Raw genomic sequence first — 17,997 nt, 5'->3', positions numbered from 1 at the left:
GTTCTAGCTGGAATACCTTACCGCTTCTCATCTGCATCTCATAGCCTATCCATCTTTCAAGGCTGAGCTCATGGGCCATCTTTTCTATGTAAATCTTCCTGATCTCTTCAAGCCAAAATTCATCTTCATTCATATATCCATTTAATCATTCAGAAAAAAAAATTTGTGTGCACTCTGTGCTAGGCAGACAGGAACAAGATACAGGTTCTATCATCAAGTTGCTTTGAGTCTTTTAGAGGGAGACTGATGCACTCATTATAACTAATATCAATTGAGCACATGCTAAATGTCAGTAATATATCAACTCATGTAATCTTCACACCAACCTGATCAGGTAGGTGGTTTTCTTGCCTTAATTTTTGTGGTAAGGAATTGGAGACATGCAGAGGTTAGGTAAATTGCCCAAGAGAGAAGAGAAGAATTCAAACCAGGAATCCTAAGTCCAGAGGCTCTGCATTTGCATTCCTCCACTTGCCATAACTGTTTCATAATAAGCAAGACACTCCTCTCATCTGCATTCTGATTTAATTGATCTGAGTTGGTACTAATGTTGCTTTAAAGCTCCCAAGTGACTCGACTGTGCTGCCAGAATTAGAACCTCTGCTACAGGGTATACAGAGATGGCAAAAAGGGTAGATGTCAAATAGGCCTAGAGCATGGGGGCTGCAAGAGGCTTGGATTAATTTAACTGGTGGGTTGGAAAACGATGATTTGTGAAGAAGGGACATTGGGGCGCAGGGAACAGAGCAACTTCAGGAACTGGGATTGGCTTGGCCAGGCTGGGAGAGGAACCAGACTTAGAGAGCACAGAAGGAGCTGTGTCAGCCTTGAATGTCCTTCCTAAAGAATGTGGAGTTGATCCTTTAGGCCATAGGAAGACAGAGGGGGCTTAAAAATTATTTTCGCATTCGTCATTTTTAATAAGCCCCCTAGAGACTTACTTGAGCCACTCAGTTGCAGAAAGTGTGTCCTAGTGGACGTGTAGGATTTATACAATGCTGGTGTCTGTCCGATCCATGATGCTGTATGGGGGAGCACCTAACAATACTCTTTGTCCATGAGGCCAAGAGAGCCAATGTCCATCTGGAAACATTTAATAGTTATGAGAGGCTTGCGTTGTATTTCCAAAATGCCAAAAATCCCTTGAGGACAGACATCTCTGAATGGGGAGAGGCCACAGCTGCAGTCTTGCTTTCCTCATCTTGGCCCGATGTAAAGCCTCAGCTGCTTGTCAGTGGATGTGAGTTTATCTGGTGAAAATGAAACAAGGAAGGCTGGCACTAAGAAGGTCCTTTACACTTGATCTTAGCTAAAAGGCCAAGAGGCGATAAGAGGGGCCTTTGCAATGTGGAGGCGGCCTCAATTTCCATAGAAACCTTTACGTAAATCATCTTGCTCTGGGCTGGGTCTGAAACACTGCATTTCCAGTTGCTATGATACCAGAAGTCACTATTATAATCCCCGGGGATTCTGTGAAGGAGAGTGTGAGCTAGAGAGGACAGTAGGTTTTCTTTCTTTCCTTATTTTTCTTCTTTCTAGTTCCTTCCTTCTTTTATCTTAAAGCAATGCCAACTGCAAAGTGCAAGCCAACTAGGCAGGGAAGGCAAGGGAAATTTTGCTTTTCCTCAAAATGTCGGCTCGTAAGGATGCACCAGGCTACTTGAAGAGGCATGCTCAGCTAAGCAGTATGGACTGGACACTGCTGGTTGCCAAGCAGAGCGCTTGCTTTCCCCCACCCTCTCCTCCTTGTTAACACAGCCACAATTTGGTAAAGGTAATAAATGCAGCCGGAGGACTCAGAGAAAGTGGGTCCATCCAAGGCTGAGCCAAGGGTGGTTATACACATACACATATTCCTCCTTGCTGATGGTTGCTTCAAGACCTCAGCTCAAGGCTTTCTCCAAGAGCCTGTGACTAGTTCAAGGGTGGGCATGTCGTGGATTATATCAGATGGAATGGAAAGGCTTTACTCCCATGTTTTTCAGGGAGAGGTTACCTGTCTTATTGGACATGAACAAGGGGGAGGATTGTTCCAGGTCTGCTGGCAGCCATCTTGTGACCATGAGACAGGTTGATGTGAGGAAAAGCCAACATGAAAAGCAGGCAGGCAGCTAAGTGAGCCATGTGAGAAATGGAGCTGGAGCTATGACTGTCTCATGCCTCAAGGTTGAGTCCATCTCTGTTAAGTGAGATAATTAACTTCCCTTTCAATTGGACTTGCAGCTGAAAGACAACTCCTGACTGCTCGCTAACTCACAGTGCCTGTCATTACAGAGCAGATAGGTGTATACCAGAGCCTGCAGAGCATCTTCTCAATGGTTCTCTTACCTGGACCACCTACAAACCTCTTGAAGTAGAATGGGCATTATCATTCCTACAATTCTGAGCAGTGAAGTCATTGCCTAAGGTCACACAGCCCAGTTCTCCATTTATTTCTGTGCTCTTTTTGCTACATCAAACTCCTGATATGACTGTTATTATAAATTCCAAATGGTTTCATGATTCATTATATAGTGTTATTATAAAATAGAAATCCCACTCCTAATTTGTAGAGTATTTTCAGTTTTACTTTTTTAATTAAAAAAAAAGATTTTATTTATTTTTTAGAGAAAGAGGAAGGAAAGGAGAAAGAGAAGGAGAGAAACATCAATTGGTTGCCTCTTGCACACCCCTCAGCTGGGGACATGGCCTGAAACCTAGGCATGTGCCCTCATTGGGAATTGAACCGATGACCTTTCGGTTCTCAGGCCAGCACTCACCCTACAGAGCCACACCAGCCAAGGCTAGTATTTTCACTTTTAAATGTCTGATTACACATATAACTTTAACCTCACAAAACCCCTGAAAGGCCTGAAATATTATGCTCAGGTGCAGAGATGACACTTGCTGAAATTAAGTCACTAAGCTGGTCACTTTTTTTTTGTCTAGCAAAAAAAAAGATAATTTGGGCGAATCAAGATCTCCCTTGGGATTTTGGGATCAGAACACTGAGAGCCTTAAAAACTTGGGAGCCAAGCTGAAGGCCCTATGGGGCCCTGAATAAGATGAAGAAGATGAGGGCAGAATGAGATGGAGGACAGAAAGCGTGTGCTCCCGGGAAAAGCGGAGAGAGCAGACGCCTTATTTTCTGGCCACTTCCCAGGTCCCATTTCCAGTCTGAAGGAAGTCCAGCTGGACTTGGTCTCCTGTGCATGTCATAGATGTTTCTGGGCCCTCTTACTCCAGCCAGTTTGGGTTAGTTCCTGTTCCTTGAAGCTTTGATTAAAACCTTTTCATCTTTGTTGTTTTATTTATCTCCTATTTCCCTGAAACCATTAGTAGTAAGATGAAAACACTTCAATTGAAAAGGGCACGGATACTTGTTTTTTTGGTTAGCATCAAGACAGAGCTGCACGCAGCTCCGGGGCCAGGCTCTAGGCAGAGAAGAGCCTCCTGAGCTGTGGCCGCCACCAAGAAGGAGAAACACAGCCTACACACCCGGGATGCTCTGGGAGGAAAGGGGGAGTGTGTGAATTTGAAAATATGCTGTAAGAACGTCACTGTGGGGTCAGGGTTCATTACCAAGTGTGATTTTGCATCCCCATCCCTCCCCACGGAAGGACAATGTTGAAGACGGTTTTGGTTGTCACAACTGGGGGTGATACTCCTGGAGTGTAGTGGTTAGAGGCCAGAGATGCTGCTAAATATCCTCTAATGCACAGCACAGGCCACACAACAAAGAATTGCCCAGCACGACATATATATTGTGGGACCTCCAAAAACTGGAATGTATTTATAAAAAATGTGTATTTTTCTTACATGTTTAAACTTCTGTCACCTTCAAAATACTCTGCATTTGATGCGATACACCTATTGAGGTGTTTTTTTCTATGGCTCCAAACAGTTTTTGAACTTGGAGATTTTGAGGTCTTTCAGTGCTTCTGCCATTTTTTTGTTTCACCCCTTCCAAACGGACAAACTGTTTCCCTCTGAGGACTTTTTTCATCCAGGAAGCAAACAAAAAAAGTCACCTGGGGCGAGATCAGGTGAGTAGGGAGGGTGGGGCACAGGGGTCTTGCCATTTTTAGTCAAAAACTGCTGAACACTCAGCATGGTGTGGGCAGGTGAACTTTAAATAAATTACCCATCAGGAAATGGGCAAACTCATCAAAAGAGTCTTCAAAAAAAATTCACTGAAGCTGAATGCAGCCTCTCACACAATACCAGCTGGTGCACTGGTACAGATGGGTTCCCAGCACACTCACCTAGTAGGGGAGCCTGTGCTACAAGGGGCCCACCCTGCAGAAGATAACTCTGGTTTTGGGGGTACCCCATATATGTATATAAGAGTGTTATGTTTTATTGATGTTCCCATCTAGAAAATTTCCACAAATATTATAGGTGCTTTTTTGATGACTAAAATGTGAACTACTCAGGATCCCTTTATCTAGGATCACTTTTAATGGCCATATATATGTATATGGTATGCTTTATATACGGTATGCTTTATGGTATATATATATATATATACACATATATACGCTTTAGCTTATATGCTAAAGCAAAGATAGTCACTCCTCCGCCACTGGGCGGGTTAAAGAGCTCGCACATGTGTTCAGTGACAGATATATGCCTACACCATTAGGTTCATTGATCCATGTGGCATGTTTCTACATGTCAGAAAACCAAGAAGGGAAAGCCTGTTTCGGTGCATGTGTTTCAGGACTGTCATTTTTACTTTGTTAAGAACCTGACATATGGTAATGCTTACCACATCCACCAAGGCTTCAACCAATAGTGATTTCTAGTGAGGCTGCAAACAGTAATTACGTTTCTGAAGTGGTAGTTTAGATCTTATATTGCCAGTGGGAAAAAATACTAGTTTGCAGGCATGCCCCCAAATGAGCTCTAAAGAACTCCTTCCAAGAGTTATTTACCCTCTGTAATGGAAGGGGGCACGAGGAGCAGTAAATCTGGGGGAAGGGGGAAGGGCCTCGTAAAGGATGAGGTGGGCCATGACCGCCCCTCTTAGTTACTCTGGAAACCGTGCATGGTTTCAAAGTTTCTCCTGGAGCTTTGGAAGATGAGTTTCTCTCATCTGAAGCTCCTTTACCTAATGTGTTTGACACTGGATTAGCCCTGCCTCCTCCCAGTGAGTTTGCTCCCTGGGGCATTGAGGTTTGTGGTTGCCAAGGAGCCGTCCGCTGTGAATTTGGAGCTGGGTATTTGGTTCAGTCCAACTGTGGTCCCAAGAGCCTTGACTGGCCTGAACATTCTGTTCTTTTCCGTCTGCCTTCAATTCTGAGGCACAGAAAAACATTTTTCGCATCTGGCAAAGCCTTCTAGCTGAGGTGGGAAGGAGGATGAGGGTGTGTCTGTAAAATCCATAGTATCTTCCTGTCGGCCTCTTGGTAAAGAGTGGGTTTGTCTTAGGACAGCACAGGGTTCGAGCTGTCCCCAAGCTGCTGAGAGGCAGGCGTGGGGCTATGGGTCAAAGTGCATTCTTGAATCCCAGCAACCACTGGGGAAATAGAGGGTATAGTCCATTTAGTCCACAGTCCACAGTCCACAGTCCCAGAAGGGGGTAGGAACCAGCAGAAAGAGAGTCAGTTCTCTCTCTCCAAGGGAAACCACGCAGCCTCCTGCTCTGGGGGCCCTCTCTGGACCATGCCCAGCTCTGAGAGAGTCTTTGAACCCTCTTTCATGGCTCTCTGGCCAATTCATTGGCCCAGCTGTCTAGTGGGCTGTTACACAAGATGGAATTGGTACCTTTGTTCTTCTTCATGGAAAGCTTTGGGAGTTTAGAATCCACTCCAACAATAATATCATTTACTGAATGTTTACCATATGCTACACACTACACATATGTGACTTTATTTAATTATCTTGGTGATCCTATCAGGTAAGCACTCTTATGCCCATTTTTCAGAGTAGGAAATTGAGGCTTAGAGAAGCCTTGTAAGCTCTCCGAGGTCATAGAATGAGAGGAACCAGAATTCCATCGCAGGCCTCAAACATTTAACCCCTCTCGGTAAACCCATTTGTCCACCCTGCTGAGGGTTTCACTTCTTTTTTCCCTTGATACATATATCTTAGGATTTTGAAATACACTGTTGACCATAGTTAAGACACACACTGTAATATATATATATTATGTAATAAAGTTGTCTTAGTTCTAAGGTCAAGAGATTGAGTTATATTGGGGCCTGAACTCACTCACAGCTTTCTCGCTCTCACACACAAATGTTATTTAGGGTAAAGTGATGCATCAGGCGTATTTTTAAGCTTAACCAGGCATAACACACCCATCTAAATAGACATTTGAGTGTATTGTAATTGACTGTGTCGTGGATGTTAAAATGGGATGATCCTTTGTCTCAGCTTCAGCTGGATGAAGTGCCAGCTACTTCTGTGTTCCAAAGTGGTCCCGAGGCTCCTCCCACTCTTGCCTGGAGTGGGTGGGAGTGTGGGGAGGGGCAGGAGGGGACATACCAACAGCTCTTCCCGAAGCTATTCTTGTTCTCCGGTCTTCTCAGCTATCCTCCTGGCGTCTGTAACCTCTGGTAGGTCTGGCAGTCAGCTGAAGGTCTCGGTTCTTGGTTCCCTCCTTCGGAAGTCCAGCTTGGATGCCCAGTCACCCCGTTTGAAATCACCGAGTGGTGGTGTTCCTTGGGACTGGGGCACAGGGCCCTGGCGTCTGACTCAGGATTAAGACATCTACAGGAGAGGGAGTAGCTCGTGGCAAATGAGACGCCCTGTCTGAGAGTCAGCCTGGAGCTGCTTTAGGTCTCTCCGAAACCGGCCGTGTGTGACAGGCTGAGGAGCCCACGGCAGAAAGAAGCTGGAGTTAGATCACCACTTACTTGCTCAGGGGCAGAGGGAGGAATGGCAAACACCCAGCCAGAACAGATTCTCATGTATCAGCACCCAGAGAATGTGGGTGAGGGGTCCCCCATGAAGTGGGAAGTGCCCCGTAGGAACAAGAAAGAGCTATGAATGCCAGAGGGCAACAGTAGTAACTGGGAAGGCCTTTCTGCCACCTTCACCTTCCCTCTCTGCCCACCCCCCCCTTCAACTCTGCACACAAAGAGACGATCAGCAGCAGCCAAGGGGACGCGGGGTAAAGGCACACGGCAGAGGAGAGAATCCAGTCATGGCCCTTCCCACTGCAGAAAGCAAGCCTGGAGGTGGAGGACGATCCTTTAAACTGCGAAGGCCATTTTAAAGTTTTTAAGTATTACCTAAGTATTATATCTATGTTAACGACAACAAAGATTGTTTGGAGATATAATAAGAACAAGGTCTTAAAAAAAAACTCTGAGCATGATCTGCATGTTAAGGGACCTCCTCAGACTTCCACCTGGGTAGAGGCAAGAACTGCCCACAGACACTGTGTGAGTGGGCAGTTGCGGGCGGCTGAGGGAAACCGAAGAGCATTAAGATGGCACCCTCTGCGTCTGCTCGTCCAAAGCACTCCCTGGGTCTCCCTTCCTTTCCTCAGCACTCAGCCTGCTCCAGAGAGGCTGCCTTCCCAAGCGCGGTCCAACCTCAGGGCCTTTGCACTCGCTCTTCCCTCTGCCTGGAATGTTCTTCCCCAAGTACCCACGCGGCTTGCTCCCTGGCTGCCTTCGCCTCTCTCTCTGTTCCCATATGCCTTTACCAGACATTCATCTGGCCACACAATGTAAACCATCACCCACACCTCACTGCGCTGTCTAGCCCCCTTATCCTACTGTCTTAAGCTTTTCATAGCCCAGATCACTGCCAGACCTGGTATGTGAATGTATTTATTGTGTGCCCACAGATTGGCAGCTCCGGGAGAATGGAGACTTCTTTTTTTCACTCATCTTCCCAAACAGATGGAATTATGAACGCCACATGGTGGTGGCCCCATTGATAGTTGTTGCTGCTGTCATCGAATGTTGCCCCAGGTTCCCTAAATTCCTTTTAGCTTTCGGAGTACAGAGTTACTGACCAAATTATACAAGGCAGCCAGCCTGGGCAAGCTGACTTGCACCTTTGCATCCAAAGCATGTTTCCTCCGTCTGGGACACGGAGGAACCCAGAGGGGGGAATTCACCCCGCACTGAGATGCCAGTGACCTCTTCCCTTGCAAACTGTACATTAGTTTCCCCCAAAGGAATCGATTCTTTTTTCTTTTTGAGAAGAAGGAATGCAGAGACAGAGTTTCATCTCACTATAGCCTGAAGGGCGATTTTCATGAATTTTTACCACATGTCCACACACAACTTTTGCCTTTCTCTCACTGAGGGAAAGAATTTGAGAAATGTCTATGGGAGTCTTGTCAATGTAGAGAGCCTTATCAGCAAAGGTGATTTTTTTTTTAAAGGAATCTGAGTCATAGGGAAGTCAGATTCTTTCTGTGACTCGCTGAGAACTTCACCCTAGAGGGACGGTAAAGGACACTTTTTGGAGACTGGCTACTCGAAGGCCTTGATAATGATACCCGCTCCTTGGCTTTCCTCCTGAAAATCATGTCTTCCCAGCACACCTGAGAAGCAGCTCTTAAATCAGGAGATGATCCACAATGCCAGAATTCCCCCCTCCTCCTTCCCAACAGCCCTTCTCCTGTGAGTCCCTTGCCTTCAGTCCTTTCCATCATTACTAGTGCTGAGTCCATACTTGTGAGAAAGACTAGTTTTCTTGGAAGTTAGATTTGACTTGAAAACAATGTTTTCAGGGATGGCAAAGATTAATTTGGGGCAGTGAGGGAAAAACCAGGATGGTGTAGTTATTGCCTGATAGGTTAAGAGTGTGAGATCTGGAACTAGACTGCTTGGGCTTGAAGTTGAGCTCCATCACTTACTAGCTGTGTGACCTCAGAACACAGCTAGTAACATTTCCTTAATTTCTCAGGGCCTCAGTTTTCTCATTTGTACACTGGGGAGAGTAACAACCCTCCCCATATGGTTGCTTAATTCTAGCTGAATATGTGTAATGGGCTTAGAACAGTGCTTGGCACATAAGAATAGCTGGGTGTTAGCTATTTTTATTGTCGTTGGGGTGGAGATTAATCACGATTACCATCATCATTCTCATCACCATCCTTTGTAAACCATAGACATTTAGATTCTAGTTGAGGACTTAATAGAGGTAAAGCCACCAATGGAATCTTTCTGTACAAGATGTTGCTCAGGGTTAGCCATGCTTGATTTGTGGACTGCTTGGTGAAGGAACCGCATAGGTCTGTGACTGACCCTTAGTTAAATTCTTCTAGGACACCAGCTACACAGCAGGTCTGTAGTTTTGTTCCGTCCCTCTCTGCTCTGAGATTTGTAACGATCTTTAGCCCATTGCCATGAAAATCATCTATGGTTCTAGGACAATTGGACCAATCAAATTGCTGAAAAATGACATCCAGCATTCTTAAAAATAATTGGAAAAAAACCCATCCAGTGAAGTAATATGAAGCAGGAATGGACTCAACATTTTTTTTAAATTGTAAGGCCAGAATAAAAAAACAAATGCTGAAATATTTTCCAAACTGAATCAAAGCCAAACTAATATGCATTTATTTTGTTCCAAGACCCTGGCTTGTGGACTTGACTCAGGAAAGGATTTTGGCCTCATTATCTTGGTTCACCTTTCTCCCTGAGGATACAAGCCCTGAAATGCGGCAGTGGATTTCAGCCGAGTCACATCTGCCGCATGATTGGCCTTTTGCAGATTGCCACATGACATGCAGCTTTTATAAGTCTCAACTCCCAGCATTCCCTGGTGCCTGCTCTGTACACTCCCCCCGCGGCCCCTAGCAGTTCTGTTAGGCAGTCTCTCAGGATGTCTTTAAGGTTTGCAGTCTGTTGAAGCAGAAAAGTTTTCTAGTTGATTAGAAACAAATTCTAAATCCAGCATCCACAACTGTTTGTTTTACAAATGAGGTAACCGTAGGAAAATGCAGTCAACAGAACTGAAGTAGCCTTTGCTCCATTGTAAATGGGGCTCTTGGAAGCTCCTTGGATTTTGGTCTTTCACCTCCTGGTCTGTAAACAGGAACTCATTTAAAAGATCTCATACTGACTTAAATTTTTTTTTGTGCGTGTGTATACTTTTTTTAATTAAAAATTTGTTCTTCAGCTCCAAGATTTCCATTTGGTTCTATTTTATGTCGTTTCTTTGTTGAACTCTGTTTTTTCTTGCATTGTTTTCCCAATTTCATTAAATTGTTCATCTGTATTCTCTTGTAGCTCTCTGTGCATCTTTAGAGCAGTTTTTTTAAAAAAAAATTCCTTGTCCAGTGGTTCATGCATCTCTGTTTCTTGGGGGTCAGTTACTGGAGGCTTACTAGGCTCCTTCGGTGCGTCATGTTTCCCCAGTTCTTCATGACCCGGGTAGCCTCTTCTGGACTTTGTGGGCTGACTTCAGTCAGCAAAGATCGTCACTAGTGAGTGGAGGCATGCTGGGGTGTGCTGTGACTCTGGATCTAGTGGTTCAGGGCACCAAGTTGGGGGGCTGTGGTGGCCTAGGGTCCAGAAAGCCATGCTGTCTAGACAGCTCAGACTGCTGGGGTTCATATCACCAATTGTATAGTACTTGATGAGCACTCTGGGGGATCTGCAGTGGCTGGAAGGGCTGTTGGGGTCCTCAGTGATGCTTCAGGGTTCAGCAGGTAAGGCCCAGGGCAGGCAAGGGCGAGGGCCAGAGCTGATGGTGCGCACGCACTTGGTGGCAGAGGCCAGCTGTAGATGCCTGTGTCCTGGAGTGGTGGGGGCCAGTTGCAGACGCATGGATAGTGGCAGGAGCCAGGACAAGCAGCGAGGGCCAGGGCTAACTGCAGGGGCACTCACAGCTTTGGTGCCCTTAACCGTCAGCGTGCGCTCCTGTGGCTTTGGGGTCTCACCACAGGCTGTGCACAGCTCCAAAATGTGCTGGGAGTTGGGCCAGCAGGGTGCAGGTGCACAGCTGGAGTGGCTAGCTGCAGGTGATGCCTGTGGTACAGGCTGGTGACAGGAGTCAGAGCTGCAGCTGAGCCACCAGTGGCTGTCGGGCTATACTGCTGCAGTTTGATTAGAATGTAACAGTCAGCGTTATCAAAAAGGCATTGCTGACGCCTAAACTACTGCTCCTCTTTGCCCCGTTCTCTGCACTAACAGAAGCTACTCACTGCCACTTGAAGGAGGACCTTTCATACTTGCAAAAAGAAGCAGGTTTCCTTTGCACTTTTCTCTGACTCACACTATATCTGTTCATGGGGCCAAGAATTCCACCACCTTCTGCAAACCACAGAGAGACACATTTTTAGACCGCGAGAGGGGGACCCCTGGGATTTCTCTTTTTATAGATATCACAGAAGTTGCCTCTTGCTTATCATTTGCTGATTGATGAATTAGCTGAGATCCTCTGAATGAAGAGATGGCTACATATTTCTAATAATTGTGTTGATATCACATAATTCCACAAGTCAATTTGCTTACCATATCAAAGAGTTAACATTGTAAAGTTTGAAGAGAATTACAATTGCTTTGCTTCACAGCTGATCTGATTTCTCTATTCTAGTCACATATAATAAAGAAAATACTTGCTAACATTTGGATGCCAACAGTGTGCCAAGCACTGATTGCGGCTTTTTGCCACAATCCTAAGACGGAGACACTAACAATAGACCCTTTTTTGAGATGAGAAAACTGAGGCTCAGAAAGTTTAAGTAACTTGCAGAGCTAATAATACACTTGAGAAGTAGCAGGGCCTCCTGCCCGACAAACTCCCATGGGCTCCATAGCACCACCAGAGGGCCACTTGGCCTTGGCCTTGCCTGGCAGGCCTTACATTTAGATATTTGACATTACTTCCACATGATGTGTTACAGGCACTCACAGAAGTACAACAGAGAACTGAAAGAAGTCTGTCAAAACTCGGACCACACTGTCCTCAGTACACTATGGAGATACGCACACACACACACACGGATACGTGCATGCCAGTTTTGTATATAGTAGAGTCTTTAGTTAGGTAAGCACAAACATTTTAAATATACTATAGTTCTGAAACCCCATTTTGACATTTCTTCATTTTGCAACATACGGAGTCTCCACAGTGAAGCTGGCCTGGCCAGGTTTCCCCGTTGGAGAGGTGCCAATATACAGAATCACGGGATCAGGAGGGAGATTTAGAGACTATTTCGTCCAACCTCATTTCACATGTGAGGAAACGGAGACACAGAGATGCTGAGTACCCTCTCCAAGGTCAGCAGCAAAGAGTGACCAGTTCTGCCGACAGAGACCAGTGTGCTTTTTCCTGCATCTCCCACCGTTGACACCGAACTCACACCTCCTCGCGAGCAAGGAGAAAAGTCACACACGTGGGCATGGGGAATGGAAGCATTGTGGGGTCCAGGAAGCATTGATTTGAAGGCCAGCGGCTTCTTCTAGTGTAATCTTTTTTAAAAAATAAATATGTGCAGAAAAAGATTACATTTCAATAGAATTTTCACATTTCAAAACCTTTTTGGAACCAAGATTCGTCATTGGGCCGCATGACCACCCTGGGAGGGGTGTGTGCAGGCATTTTTATTACTATTTCTTTTTTCTAGATGGGGAAACAAACGTCAAGAAATGTTACACGCCTTTCCTAAGGTAACACAGCCAGGTAGCGGCAGAGCTGTTCCTATAATTTAGGACTTCTGGCTGAGACAGAGCACTGGGCAACATTGCTTCCCTGTGTCTCACAGGAATCCCAGATGAGAACAGCACGAGCATTTCTGTTCTTCTGATGCTGTGCATAAACCATTTTCAAACCCAGTGCATTTTCTCTGAAAGGAACTATTCTACATGTGATCAGTAACTTAGGGGAAAAGAGATAATTAGGTCCTCTAAACTATATCCATAAAGTAAACACTATTTCGGGATAGATAATTAAGCATTTGCAATGCTCCTAAGATGTTTCCTTTCAGTGGTGAGGTGTAAGATATATTTAAATGAAGCCTGGTCTGGGAAACCATCATACTGCAATTTAAAATGCGGCTCTTGTAAACTTGCAATTCTTTGTCTAAAGCCCTTTTGCAAAAGTGGGTATTTTAATTCAATAAACAAAAGCCAGGCACTTTCAGCTTTCCTACCAGCACAGGGCTGCCACTTGCCGCTGACACAGACGGCAGAGAAATACACAAACAAACAGCATTTGATCTCTCCTTGCTGCAGGGCGTTTTCATCTTTCAAGAGACAGAGGGAGAAACAGCCTCAGAACTTTACCGCCAAGACTTCCAAATTTGTTGCAACACAACTTAATGGTCAAATGTTATTTTCTTAGTGCTCACATTTTTTTTTTTCGAATAACCACCATGGCCAAGAATGCCTTGTTTTATTTTTATAATAAACCCAGAGAAAATCTTGAATTCACTCTTGATTTGGAGATGGCAAAGATGCTGTGGGTTTTTCAGCGCAAACCACCAGGTCTAATAATTCCATCTTATCCCCTCGGTTCAATCTGTACTTGAGGCACTTATTTCATGTTTATGCTGGTTTGACACTAATCATGCTTAAAAGAGATTTTGTACCCTGTTTTCCCGTGCGAAGCTGAGCTAGGAAAGTAGACTTAACAATGCCAACCCTTTCCTGGGCTTATCAGTCAAAAAGCATTCAGCCTAAGAAAACACTTTCAGTGTAAACAAGATAGAGAATTGCCCATCTAGCCACATTCCACGGACATCTGTCTGAATAGAGAGAAGTAGAGAGCCACATTAAATAATTTCCCCTTTCATTTAGCACCAATGTGCCCATTTCTCATGCTGCTTTTGATACATTGTTATAAGCAATTCATTACATTGCTATTGTATTACATAGAGGAAGCAAGGTATAAAAAAGCCTTAAATACTTCAAAGTTCTACACAATGCCATACTTTTCAACTTACTTTAATTATAATTAAGTTGGCTTAAAGATACAGTGAAAACCTTGTACAATTTATTTATAGTTGACATATCTAGTATTAGTTGTTTAAAGGATGTCAACTACCACCCACTCCCACCTCAATTTTCTTGAGACTGAAATTTGTACAGGCTGGTTACTGGGTCAAAGCATGTATTACAGTTTCTTAGTGCTAAACACATTTTAATGTTTTCATCACAAGGAATGGAAAGCAAACTAGCTGCATAGCTTAATAATTCATCAGACATACCTTGTTTGAAGAAGGCAATTTTTTTTTCAAAAATTTTCCACCACACAGAATGGATATCCTTTTTTCCTTAAGATTTTCTGCATCACAAATCCCATCCAAATTATTCTAAGGAAGAAAGAACAAGAGGTCCAAGCACCTTTTCTTCTCAGAGGAGCTAATCAAACATTCCCATCAACCTCTGAGCACTTTGAAAAGCACATTTTACACCACACACACACACACACACACACAGCTTCTCACACTGGTTTTAGTGCTGAATTAGGCGGTCCTCTTTCAAATTTCCACTCCCACTTGCTTTTTTTAGTGGGGGGGGGGGGATACGGATTTCTAAATATTCTTTTCTAGCCCAAAGCAAACATTTTCAGTAAGCAAATTCTACAGTTAGAAATTCTAAAAAGTAGAAGAGAAGCACCAAGATAAAATGAAAATATATAATATAAAGACAACTTCAGCAGGGCGATTCAGTTTTCTTTCTTTTCCAAGTGCTAGTGAATCGCTGGATCGAACTGCACGAAGACAACTGCAAACACCACCAAGCTGAGTCTACTAGCCTCTCACTTTTGGAACGAAAATGCTTACTTTTCCTACATGTCAGAGCTCTGTTTTGGTTTAGTTTGCTCCCGTCCCTTCTGCATTTTGGCAAGCTTACTGTAGTCTTTGCTGCCAGTGACCGGACACAAGATAATGACAGTGGGAAGCAAAACCTGACTCATGCTTGTTTCAGAAAACCTGGTGATGGAGAGCTCACATCAGAGGCGAAATCTGCTGATTTTAGTAACTTACATATCAGTGTCATCAACTAAATTGAAGGGATTCAGACCCAAAATATATATTTGCATGTCACAGCATTATAAAAACCGACCAGAAAAAAGTGCATATCTGGTGCTCCTGGAGATTGAAGTGTGTGTATCACTGGGTCGGAGCATCTTCCTTCCCAGAAGCAGCGTGGGCGGCAGCACACAGCCACTCCGCCTACAGGGGAGCTGGCACCGCGCAGCAGCAGAACCCCGGGGAGCCACCCCCGCTGCCGCCGGCAGCCCTCCCGTGCTCATCTGTCCACCCTGCAATCACTCTTTATGTAAGATTACAGTTCGAGTGTAATTTGATCTTGTTTTTTCTTCATTCTGTTCTGCATTTAAATTATTTCTCTACCCTGTTTCTTCTTCTATAAAATCCTGAGCTCAGGTCCCTTGGTGGTAAGGATGGTGCTGTCACACGGAAGGGGATCTGCCCCACTGTTTGAGTTAGGGGAGGGTCAGATGAAATGGCAGTCCAAGAATTATATATAATATCATTAATATTAACAATAATGCTAACTGCCATTTATCAAATACCTACTTTTACTAGGCGTGGTGGTGATAAGCCCTCTGCATGTATCATCCCACTTAATACTTAGAAAAATGTAAAGGATTCAGTATTACCATTTCATTTTACCATATGTCAGAAGTTCTTTTATTAGTTTAATTTATTTTCTTCTATTGAATAAGGTAGAATCAAATGTACACATATTGAAAAGCATGTGAATGGATGCTCAAAGAAAAATGCAAATTAAAAAGCAATGATGTTTGCAGTGATCGAAAATTTTAGAAATAAATAGCAGTGGTTGCACAACATTCTGAATGTAATTAATGCTAATAAAGTAACTTACAATGGTTAGAATGGTATATGTTTATATATGTATATTAACCTGTATATATAAACATGTATACAGACATATATAAACACATATGTGTATATAGACATATATATATATATACACATAGGCACACACTACAATAAAAAGTAGTTAAAATACAAATTCCTTTTTTTAAGAAGTGGTGAGATGTCTTTATTTTCATCCGATTGGCAAAAGTTAAGAAGCTGGAGCAAGCCCCTGACAGGCATGTGGTGGCCCAGATGGGCTGTTGGTAGTGTGGACCAGTGTGACTGCTCTGGACAGCCGTCCAGAAGTCCCTAGTCACCTTCCGTGTGTGCCCCAGGACCCTCTGGTGAGCTCTTTGCCCAGGGCCAGGAGAAATCCCTCCCTGGAAAATTCATGAGTTCAGTGAGGGAGATATACAGTATGATGTATTTTGCCTCAGCTTAATGCAGAAGACTAGATGTGGTGTTTGAACATCAGTCCCAAGGCTGGATCACCTAAGTCTGACTGTTGGTTTTGGCACACTTGACATTTGGCAAGTAACCTAACCTCTGTTTAGTAGTTTTTTTCATCTGGAAAATGAGAGAAAGAGTAAAATGTGTATCATAGGGTTATGACAAAGGAATTAATCCTTGTAAAGTTCTTAGAGTCTTGCCTCATACAAAACAAGTACTAAATAGGTGATTTTTAAAATAAAATGTACATCAACACTACTGTATTCATTTTTTCTTGCTGTGTAACAAATTACCAAAATTTCTGTCTTAAAACAGCACCCATTTATTATCTCTCAGTTCTGTAGGCCAGAGTCTCTGCTCAGAGTTTTTCAGGGCCGAGTACAAAGTGTCAGGTGGACTGGCTTCTCATCCAGAAGCTCTGGAAAAGAATCCACCTTAAGTTCATGAAGCTGGCAGAGTTCAGTTACTTGCTTTTATAAAACTAAGGTCCCTGTTTTCTTGCTGGCTGTCAGCTAAGGGCAGCTCTCAGCTCCTACAGGGAATCCCACTCCTTGCCACACGGTTCCCTCCATCCTTCAGCCACCCATAGTGTGCTGTCTCTTAGTCCAGCTTGGGTTCTCCCTGACTCCTCTTTTTCAACAGCCCAGAGACACTGCTTTGCAAGGGCTCTTGTGATTACTTAGGCCAATGGGATAATCTTATTTCAATGTCAACTGATCAGTAACTGTAATTGCATCCTCAGTGTTGCTTTGACCTATAACACAACATCATCCTGCCCCAGGGGTGAAGATCATGCATGCCGCCTTATAGTTCTGCCTACCACAGCTACCGATCTTAAAAACACTATTCTGGAGGAAAGTAAGAAACAGAATGAAGAACACAGTACAAAATCAGGATGGTTAATTTTATGCGTCAAACTTGCTTATGCCACCAGGACCTAGGGGTTTGGATAAACACTATTTCAGGTTGAGTCTATGAGGGTGCTTCTGGATGAGGCTAGCATTGGAATCTGTAGACAGAGTAAAGCAGATTGCTCTCCCCAATGTGGGTGGGACTCACTCAGTCCACTGAAGGCCCGAATAGAATGAAAGCCTGAGGAAGAAGGAATTGTATCTGCCTCTCTTCCAGTTGGGACATTGTTCTTCTGCTTTCGGACTGGAATCACACCACCAGCCCTCTGGAGTCTCCAACGTGCTCACGGTAGACCTTGGACTTCTAAGCCTCCATCATCATGCTAGTCATTCCTTATAGTAAATCTGTCTGTCTGCCTATGCATCCTTTCATCTATCTGATCTCCTATAGGTTTTGTTTCTCTGGAGAACCCACACCATTATAAATACAGTTATAAAAAATACATGTCCATAAAACTATGCTTTGCAGGAACACATAAGTGAATGTGTGCTCATGAACCCCACGTGCTTCAGAGCCTGCACTCGCTGTTCTCGGGCTCCTCTCAGACCCCTTCCTGGCTCGCACGCTCACTCCTGCATGTCCTTGCTCATGCGTCACCTCCTGAGTAGGGCATTTCTTGGCTGCCCTGTTTAAAATGGCACCTGCACCCCCCAGCATTCTTCTCCTCTCTCTTATCCATGTTATTTTCCTCATAGTACCTACTACCCTCTAATAATATTTACCACTTGCTTTTTATTATGCATTCCTACTAGAATGTAGACTCCTGGAAAGCAGGATTTTTAAAATGTGTTTTGGTCACTGATGTGTCCCTGGCCTCAAAATGGACACATAATAGGCACACATAAAAAAATATTAACTAAATGAATGATCACAAGTACATTAGA

General features: G+C 44.0%; 1 protein-coding gene across 2 annotated transcripts in view; it reads right to left on the bottom strand.

Annotated features, from left to right (window-relative positions):
* VIT (vitrin) overlaps positions 1-14,349 on the bottom strand; it is a 93,877-nt gene extending 79,528 nt beyond the window's left edge. For both annotated transcript variants that reach the window (XM_028516159.2, XM_036027853.1), the window contains exon 1: positions 14,108-14,349. The gene's annotated coding sequence lies outside the window, so the exon portion shown is untranslated. The remainder of the gene's footprint in view (positions 1-14,107) is intronic.
* Between the last annotated feature and the right edge of the window lie 3,648 nt (positions 14,350-17,997).

The sequence above is a fragment of the Phyllostomus discolor genome, chromosome 6 (assembly GCF_004126475.2).
Source record: "Phyllostomus discolor isolate MPI-MPIP mPhyDis1 chromosome 6, mPhyDis1.pri.v3, whole genome shotgun sequence".
Lineage (NCBI taxonomy): Eukaryota > Metazoa > Chordata > Mammalia > Chiroptera > Phyllostomidae > Phyllostomus > Phyllostomus discolor.
The sequence above is the reverse complement of the archived record's forward strand: the minus strand, read 5'-3'. Positions and strand labels throughout refer to the sequence as shown.